Source organism: Nicrophorus vespilloides, unplaced genomic scaffold (assembly GCF_001412225.1).
Source record: "Nicrophorus vespilloides isolate i.1.1-1 unplaced genomic scaffold, Nicve_v1.0, whole genome shotgun sequence".
Lineage (NCBI taxonomy): Eukaryota > Metazoa > Arthropoda > Insecta > Coleoptera > Silphidae > Nicrophorus > Nicrophorus vespilloides.
In genome coordinates, this window is record NW_017099848.1 from 118,336 (window position 1) to 127,556 (window position 9,221).

The following is a 9,221-nucleotide window of genomic DNA, read 5'->3' on the forward strand; positions in this document are numbered from 1 at the left end:
ATCAATTGATTATTAATTAAAGTACATAAATCAGGTCATTTGTCTTAATTTTACATCTTGATAAAGTCTTTATGCGCCAATTATCTTATTGGTTGCATACATACATGCTTTGTACAAAAGTTTTATAATAAAAGATAAACTAAGTAACAATATTTTAGAATTATTTTTAACCCCTATGAAGAGTAGGTTACCTAAATTAGCATTATTTTATTATGAAAATCTATAAAACACATTAATATTTACTTTAGTATCAAATTTCTACTCATTTTGTGGTATATTTAATTGTTTGAGAACCAAATGTTAATTTACAATTCTAAGAAATACTTTTGTATTACTGTCCTATTTTTATCACGTTTTAGTTGCATATTGTACTGTCTTTTAATTTGGTCAGAGTATCAAACTTGTTACCTTTTCGATTTATATTATATAGAACTAAATTTTCTGAAACCAAATATTATTTTTAATGTTTTATTTTTAATACAGTGAAACCTCCATTAACGAGTATTTCGCTTAATGAGCAAAATGAATTGTAAGAAAAATGACTGAGAAGTCCCGGATTGCGCGCCTGCTACATCATTTTTAAAACTTGTATACACATATCATGTGTATTTTTTAATATATTAATAATCTTCGATTTTCTTTGTCATCTTTGTCTAAATTATCGTAATTTACATTAGTTTATATGGGGATAACTGTTTCACTATAAGAGTAATAATCCGGAAATTTTGGAACGGATTAAACTCGTTAAGCGAGGTTCCACTGTAATGTCATTTCAGAATATTTATTTTTACCTTTATTTGTAGATTTTTATTTTTATAGAAAAATTGTGATTATGGTGTAATTGTATATACTAAGACAATCTACAATTTTATTTTTTCATCTGATATAAAATTATATAGAAATCTCATTGAGGCTTCAATGCAAATATGTAATAAAATTAGTTAAGTCTATAAGCACATAGCTTTTCTTACAATTAATTTTGTTTGTTAAGCTAAATTCTCGTAATGCAAGGTGCTCGTTAAGCGAGATTCCACTGTATATATATAAATCATATACAGGTATCGGGAGACTTACGAACTCCCAGACATATGAACAAAATTCTAAATGTCCTAACTTGTTATAAGGAGATATATAGTGATAAAAAAATAACTGTCCAAACTAAAATTGATAATTTCTTTAACAAAATATAATATTTTGGATGATCTGTTTTGTTGAATTTGTTTCTTTTGTCATTTTTTATTAAATAATTGTGATGTCTACATTGAAAAGTATTTGTAAGTATTTTGTTTATTTTAATCAATTTTTTCAAATTTATGTAGTCAGTAATATTGAATTTACCTTTATATGAAAGTAAAAACCATGATAAAGTGTGGTAAGATAAGTATATTTAAAAAAAATTTAAATTCCCCCGACTTATGAACAACCCTTTGGAACGGAACTAGTTCGTAAGTCGGGGGGATACCTGCATAAGAAAAATATGAGAAATAGGTTGCATATATTATAAGATCTTCATTACATTTCTTTTTTTTTATTAACCACCATTCATTATTATTCATAAAATAAAAATTGTTATTCTTAAAATAAAAAATTAAAATATCACTTATAAAAAAGTTATGTTTTCAAAATTGTATTCATAAGATTAATCAATCATGAAGGAGTTAACTCTGGGCTTTGGGTTAACATTGTTTGGGACGCCACGGAAAAACTATGTTTGAGGGCCCTCAACTAACATTCTTTGGGGCCCTCGACTGGAACTGTTTATAGGCCTACCAAGTTAACCCAAGGTTGTATTTATTTTTTGACCTTAGGGCTCTAATTAATTGAACGGGGCTCTTGGCTGCAGCCTACAAAGACCATAATAAGACCAAAATCCACCACTGTAAACTAATAAATAAAAATGTGACTAAATACTTTTAAATAATTATATACACAAATACGAAGTAATCACATGCAAAATATTGATTAAAAATAATATTTAAAAAATGTGTTCAATTGGTTGCCTATAATAAAATCAGTCTTTAAATAACTAAAAAATATCGAAATTTAAATATGAATTCAAAATAAAATGCGAACAAAATAAAAGTGTAACTTCAACCGCAGTCTAAATAATTATATTTATTTTAAGCCATGATATCCGTTCTATGCAAGTTGGAAACGAATTGCGATATAATTTGTATGTAAACTTGTATCTAGTCTGCCCGAGGCTATATAAGGTTTTATAATTACTGCTAATTAGCAACCGCTCGGGCTTCGTGATAACGATTTCCATTAGAAATTGTCGAGTAAGCAACTAAATATTGTATGAAAATTATTTGAAACATGTATGTGCATTCGATATCTAACATGTAATTTTCATATTCATAGAAATTATCAATACAGAATTATTCCATATAGAATATGATAAAAAAAAAAATATTTAAAATATGTTATGCTATTTTATCATTCAGTTCAATAGCCTATTGCATTTTTTGTTCTTTAAATTATTATATAATTGTTGTAAATAATAGTGTTGTCAATATTAACACAAATAACGTTGTTTCTGGAAATAAATATTCATATCTTAGTTATAGATTAATAGTGAGATTTTGTAACTATTGTTTCATCTTTCTTAATTATAAATTAGATATGCGAACTGAGCTCGCTTTCCTTGCGATTAGACGCAAATCTTCAATGACTGTTTGCTGCAATAATACGTTTTCTTTTCTTTTTTTTATAGAAAAGTAACAGAATTTCTCATAATAATGAAGAATGGTATTTAACTTTTCCTTCTGATTATTGCTCATAATAAAACAAACATTCGATAATAACGATTCCTACATAATGCATTTATTTCCTGTATTGAATGGAAGCGAGGCTCCCAGAAAACAGTTTCAGAATAATAATTGGATGGCTGCGTCGATGAAGCTACGGTGAAGAAGACTGGAGGAGGTGGCGTCCATTGCAACGCGAAGAAGAAGTGCGAGGATGCAACGCAATGGATGTAGTATGTATGTTAGGATATCCGGTCTTCGAACCTGGATGGACACGATGTTGATGTTGATGTTGGTTTCCCCACACGCCAACTGAAACAAAACACACTCGAACGTGACGCAAAGAACCAGCGAATGGCTTTCTTCTTTCCCATTCCCCAGCTCCGACCATTCGATCTCCGACCATCGAGCCGCGACATTCCTCCACTTCTTAGTGTTCATTTACGTACGAATTCTATACGAAGTACGAATTTTTTGTTTACGTTGTGACCGAGAATCCTGGGACAGAGAATCGATCGATCTCATTGAATAGTGAATGGTTCATATGTATTACTGAAATCTGTTACTTGAGTGTGTTTTGTGTCCAATATCATTTTTTCTCTATCTCTTTGGAATACTTTCTTTCTAATTTGAAAGGTAAGTCCAGAAAATTTAATTGGTTTCAGGATTATAACATTATTCTGATGAACATCTTTAACATTTCATTAAGATTAAGTACCATAAAATTAATTATATATGGAAAATTAATTAATTATTAATTTTATTACATATATAATTGTTGTAATTAACAAGAAATAATACAAAATTTTAGTTTAATAATTTAATTACAAAATATAGAAGTTATAAATTGAAAAATTGAATAATATATTGGTAAAAAATACTTTTAGAAGTTTACATTAAGCAAGTTTGTACGTGTTTATAGAAAAAAAATATGTTTCAAATTTATTCAACCATTTCTACTGTAAAGGTATTTTATGATTTGTCCACATACAAAGTTCAAAGTTTAGTAATTAAAAAGAAATAAATAAGTTAATTCCAATTACAATTTAATGAACTATCTATTAAAAACAAGTCTATTTCCTAACATTACAGACGAAATAACTTGTTTATTTTTAAGCAAATGAAAAGTATATTAGTAGAAACTATTTGTAGATTTAACCAGGATATTGGTAAATCCAGTTATCCAAACATCTGAGTCACTTTTTCTTCAGAATTAAAACAACTACATACAAAATTAATACAGACAAAATATATATTCAAAGAAAAGAAGAAAGTCACGAAATTATTTTTTTAGTTACAATTAAGAATTTTGCAACTTTAATTTTATAGATTTGTGTATAAGTTTAATTATTGATTACAACAAAATTATGCTTAAATATTTCTAGCTACGTCTTTTTAAATAAAAAAATATTTAACTAAAATTATAATTTTGAATTCCTTTTGAAAATTATAAAATATAGAAGAAATTTCAAATAATGTTAACTATTATTGTTTACACGAATTTGAGAATAAGAAATGCAAAAAACTGAATTAACATTTTTTATTTATTCCTATTAAAACAATTAACAAGAAGTCTTTCTCGATCATGATAAGGAATTAAGAAGAAAACCTGCTGAAAAATGCAAGCAACGTTACTTCTTTTTTAATATTTAGTATATATATAACATAGTTATATAAAACCCACGTGAGTGTTTCAAACAATACAAACACTAAGATGTTACGAGCATTTTTGCGTCATGTAGGTTATTCATTTTTCACAACAAAAGTAATTATAAAAGCAGTAAAAAACAAAACGTGATCATGAAAACTAGTTATTTTTTTCCAAATTAATTGACACATGTGTGTTCTAGTCACTTTAAGTGTCAAATATGTCAAAATTTAGTGTGAAGTAATTGGTTTTAATTTATTATATAAGAAGTATAAGGAATATAAGTAATATTACAGTGAAACTTACAAATTTTAGTTATATTTATATTAGTTTTTGTTGCTAATCGTGAGGTTATACAGAAATGTTCTTTGTTTAACTTTTGTCGTATAACAAACCTATTTTTTTAACTGACGGTTAACTATTAGAATACTTTTGTTTATTTCTGTTTTTTTTTTAAGAAAATAATGTAGAAAACGGAAATCGATTATACCATACAAATATTTGTTCGCATCTGAAGTTCGCCTGTCCGGGACACATAAATTCGCTTAATGTCCGTGTAATTTATTGCATAACACTCGGATGGATATTGGAAGGCTCGTTAAAATTGCACGCGGAGCGCCAATAGTATCTATAGGTTGGGATGAGATGGGATGGTAATTAGCTTCGAGACGTTATTATTTTTTTTCTTTCGCCCCGTGGAAATGTTCGTGCATTTTCCTCGCGCAATAAATCACTGGAGGATTATCAACGTCAGTTTCTGGTTTCAATTAGCGAAAAGCGCCTTTATCCATCCGTCTTCGCGTAACACAAATACGAATGTATCTATATTAATTAATGTAACCTTCGGATAGAAAAAGGATGTAGCGCTGAGACAGAGCTCGAATGAAAAAGTTGATGTCCCTGTATTTATAGACTTTGGGTCACAAGTTGAACGAATGAATGGCGTTTCATTGCGCAATGCGAAAAAAAAAATGAAACATGGTGAGTCGATGGAATGTTTGTTCATCAGGCTCGACCAGTTCGTATTTCTGTATCTTAAAAGTTATACATACCATAATTAATATTAATAATTGAATTATATTTAAATACTTTCAATTTCTCTTAAACTATTTTAGGTATAGCAATACCTCGATCAGTACAAATTTACTACAGTTCGGTTTGAAAAATTCATCCACAAATTATCGTATTTATTCCTTTATATCATAAAGTATTGAAGTCCTCGATTAGTCCGGTTTCAAGTAGTCCGTGATATTAGTTAATGATTATTTTATATACTAAAACAAAAAAAGAGAAAACACTTTTCCTTCCATAACGCACGTGAACTATTTGAAAAAAAAAAGAGTGGTTTCATGGACAAACACTTCAATTACCTCGGGCTAATATTGCCACATTTTTTTGTACATTACCTGATACAGGTTTTTGTTATTCTTGAAAATGACGAATTTTTCCAACTATTAAAAAAATAAACATGATAAAACCTTTGCAAATATATTTTTGTTAGTTTCTTATACTTTATTTCACCAATATTTTATACATATTTTAGTTAATAATCAAAATAACATTCATTTTGTTCAATGGAAATTAACGAAAATTTAAAGTTCTTTACTTGTTTACGATAAATAATTTATTTCATAATATTTCAAAATATTTCAACTTTTAGATGAGAATGTTCAGTATAATTATTCTTGGTAATCTCTAATTATGTTCAAATTATTTATTTGCAATAAATTATTGGAGAACATTAATTTTGTTCAATAGATACAACCAATAAATCATGTAAGTAAATGATGTTTTGATGACTTGCCGATTTCTGTTTCTATTTATAAAATACCGTAATATTCTATTATATAATGTAGTTGCAAATATTTAGCATACTTTATGAGAAATATGGTCATTTCGTAAATTAAAAATTCATTTTTCTTCTATATTTCTATAACATATTAGGCAATAATTAATGTTTTTTTGTGTATATTGGAATTTTCTTATAAAATTTTCATATTAAGTAGACAAAATAAAAGAAATACAGGTATACCCCTACTTACGAACTAGTTCTGTTCCAAAGGGATGTTTGTAACTTGAATTTGTTTGTAAGTCGAACAAATTTCAAAATATACTTGTCTTCCCACACTTTATCATGGTTTTTAATTTTATATATGTTAAATTCAGTATTACTGACTACATAAATTTGAAAAAATGATTAATATAAGCAAAATACTTACTTGCAAATAGTTTTTAATATATACATAACAATTATTTAATAAAAAATTAAAAAAGGAACAAAATATTATATTTTATTAAAGAAATTATCAATTTTTGTTTGGACAGTTAATTTTTTTATCACTATAAATCTTCTTGTAACAAGTTAGAGCTTTTAGAATTTTGTTCGTAAGTCCGGGAGTTCGTAAGTTGGGGCACACCTGTATTTAATTTGTGGGCCTTTGCAGAAGTTTTGTTCTGAATATTTATTGTTAATTTGTAGAATGAAATAAAAACTTCAGAAAGAAATATATCTGAAAACAATATAGCAAAAAGTATTTAAAACTTGTTTAATCATCATCCACCTCAATGTCTAAATATGTAACACACCTTAAATATTTCACTGCTCAGTCACCTTCGATGGACCAGTACTCGTATTTCTTTCTTTGGTTGTCGGAGTAGCTTTCTGCAAAAATGCTGTAATCTTTCATTGCTTTTAAAAGAAGTTTTTATTTTATTTACAAATTTCCTGTATACCAATCAAAATATTTAGCAACTTTCGATTTTCTAACAAATTTACAAATTTTCGAAAATGTCTAAATTTCAATATTTTTATGTCTCTAAAATGTATTCAATCGTATTGGAGGAAAATAATAATTTTAGTATAATGAATTACATTTTTTAACATAATTAATTGATTTCAAATAAAATATTAGAAAAAATCGTATAAATCCAATTAAAATTCATGTATTTTTTGTCATTTTTTTTTAAATTATAGAAGTTTCAGAAGTTCCAATTATTTATGTAAGAGAATCAATTATCAAACAATGTTGCTATAAAACTGCACTGATTCATCAAACAACGCAAAATTACAAATAAAAATCTGTTGACAAAGAAGACATTTTGCAACAATCTATTGTTGTTATTGTATATCATCTTTTTTTCTATTTTTCAATATTCTTACAAATCATTTGCGTTCAATTATTTTCTGTTTCTTCTAACTAATTTATTGGCTATTGTTTGGAAATGATTTCATGGCTCGGGGTATTCTCTAATTTCGTGTATAAATTACGAGGCATTGTCTCAGGCTAGTGAAGCAACTGGAAGATTCTGCTAGGTTTTAAAGTTGCTAAAGGAATGCCCGTGCTATGACTTCATTTGGGTCGACGCAATGGAAATTATGAAACTGTAGTTTTGTTCATAAGAATCTCCAATTTAGTGACGAATATAAAAAATATAGTTATTGCATCTAATATGTTATTTGCGTAAATGTGAGATGAGTAAATTAAGGTCACATATGATGATTGGCAATCATCAATGCGATTTAATAAAAATAATTTGTACTGAGTATTACGAAGAATTTGCTTTAACGAAAAGAATTCCCATCGTTAATCAACTCATATTTGTTTACTTGAATTTGATTGCTATTTTGCATCAATTTTCTTTATATAATTATACAAATTTAATGAGAATTTATTGTTTATAAAAAGTATAAAATGAGTGAGAGTTCTCTATCAGCAAGCAGTATGTTAATAATTTTCTTATTTCCATTGGAAAATTCAGATGAAATAGAAATTTCTTCCGAAGGAAAGTGTCTAGTCAAGTTACTTTTACAGTTACACAAAATTAACATAAAATACTAATATATTATACATTTCCAAATACTCTAAATTAATGATACAAATACCTGATTAATTGTAACTGTAATTAAAGATTAAATATGTATAGACTTAATCATGCTATTTTTGTAGGTATAATTATTTAAAACATTGAGAAATTTTACTAAAATCAAGGTTAAAATCGATAGAGAAATCTCTAAATACTATGAAAAATTACTGAAACAAATTATAAAAGATATTATTATAAACAAGAAAACATAATAAATTTGATATATTTAGACTAGAACTTATCAAACATTTATTTAAATCAACTTATTCTACTTTTTGTCTTTTCTATAAAATCTAGTAGAGATCAGCGTTTCTCAAACAATTTAAAGTTTTTATTTCGAGACAAAGTTTTTGTGTTGCATTTTGAAAACTAAAGTTCATAATTTATAGTTAGTGTGCAGATTTAATTAGCTTTAATGATTAGCTAAATTGGTAATGATAATAAAAAATATTAAGTTCAAACTTCATTCTGCGAACATTAACATTCAGTTGATTTATAAAAAAATCTTGTTTATAAAATATTATAATTTGATTTGAGTTCATTGGGAAAGCAAAACAGGTAAAACTTGTTAGTAAATAAAGTCTCAGTTTAGTCATAAATATGAATTTAGTTGTGAATCATATGACAATTCTATAATAATTTGGTCTGATTTCATACAGTTCTAAAGCCAAACAAAAAATTCTTTGTTTATATATCAAGTTTCAGATTTTACCTAAACATGAATTTAGCTATCATTCATATGGTAATACTTTTTATCATTTCTATAAAATCTAGTAGAGATCAACGTTTCTAAAACAATTTATTTTGAGACAAAGTTTTTGTATGGAATTTTGACAACTAAAGTTCATAATTTATATATACTATGCAGATTTGATTATTTTTAAGTAATTAGCTTTCATGATTAGCTAAATTGGTAACGAAGTTCAAACTTTATTATAAAACGATAAGTCACTAAGATT